Source organism: Kryptolebias marmoratus, linkage group LG12 (assembly GCF_001649575.2).
Source record: "Kryptolebias marmoratus isolate JLee-2015 linkage group LG12, ASM164957v2, whole genome shotgun sequence".
Taxonomy (NCBI): domain Eukaryota; kingdom Metazoa; phylum Chordata; class Actinopteri; order Cyprinodontiformes; family Rivulidae; genus Kryptolebias; species Kryptolebias marmoratus.
In genome coordinates this window covers 23124276-23125612 of record NC_051441.1, presented here as the reverse complement: position 1 = coordinate 23125612, position 1337 = coordinate 23124276, and the positions used below count along the sequence as shown (strand labels likewise).

Genomic DNA, 1337 nt, shown 5'->3' with positions numbered 1-1337 from the left:
ACACATACATTTTTGCACATAAGCCACGCCCACTTTGACNCAATCATTACCATATTGATAACATAGTTTCAGGGTTGTATCCTGAAGATACCCACCAAGTTTCACGTAAATCTATTCAGCCATTTCGGCAGTATAAACTTTACCTCTTTGTAGCGCCCCCTAGTGTTGGATCAAGCTGAAAATGGAAAAAAATCTTTGTTTCCGCCTTAGGCACCAGTGGTATGAAAACTAATAATAAATTGTAAATTGTTCAAAAGTTATGCTTAATAAACTTTTTTGGGGGGGAATTTTTTTTTGTTTACGCATAATTCATAAACTGAACATTTTTTTGAAAATCCGTTCTAGTTTTTTGGTTAGCCAGTCTTGCCGTCATACCATGTGAAGTTTCCCTTCAATTGGCTTTGAGCCTCGGGAGGAGTTAATGAAAGTAGGTTACACATATTTTGCAAGTTTACGACTAATTAGCATAATTTTTTTTTCAAAACTCACGTAAAACGGCATGGTTTACAGAACACATCAGAGTAGAGATACCGTGCGCACAACAATTTGTTGTAAAAGAATTTGCAAAAAGGCATTTTTTGCTGTAACAGCGCCACCTAGAGGTCAAATTTTGCAACTTTTGCCTCAAACATAGAGAGCGCATATCTGTAATACATCAGTAAGTTCTGCGGAGTTAAAGTTCGATTTGGCTGAGTTTAAAGCTCAAAACTGAGATAGCATATAAGCCACGCCCACTTCATTATAATATTCAAGATCTCGTCTTAAGGTGCAGTCTTGATCATCTGTACCAAATTTGGTGTAAATCCATCAAGCGGTTATTCAGATATAAATTATATGAAATAATAGCGCCCCCTATCGGTGAAATCGCATAAAATTTATTACAAAGTGGCAACATCTCGTCCACTATTGGGATCTAAATGCATTTTCCATAATCTTAAAGTATGGCAAAGATATTAATAGTTTACCGTTGTGCTAGCTAGCACTGCAGTGTTTGGTATTTCGTAAATCGCGCAAATTTCGAAATTTTTAAAACTTTCTCATCATCACTTCAGCAGATCGGTCTACAGATGTTATGTACCAAGTTTCACGTTGATCCAGCTTTTCATGTGAGAGTAGTATTCAAAAGTAGGTTTTGCCTTTATCGCGCTACAGCAAAAAATCTAGTTAGGCGGAAGTGGGCGTGGCCAATGTAAAAAAGATGCAGAATCATCCATAGTTTCAGGTGCCATCAAGATTTTGAGTGTAGGACTTACGGTTTAGGAGTTATTTGCAGAAACGCATTGTCCTTTGTTATAGCGCCCCCTAGGCATGGGACGATATGATTTTTTTTTCTGAGT

At 37.3% G+C, this 1337-nt stretch overlaps 1 protein-coding gene across 2 annotated transcripts in view; it reads right to left on the bottom strand.

The window, feature by feature from the left end:
• LOC108228852 (SWI/SNF-related matrix-associated actin-dependent regulator of chromatin subfamily E member 1) overlaps nucleotides 1-1337 on the bottom strand; it is a 17304-nt gene that overhangs the window by 7143 nt on the left and 8824 nt on the right. The gene's annotated exons all lie outside the window — the stretch shown is intronic.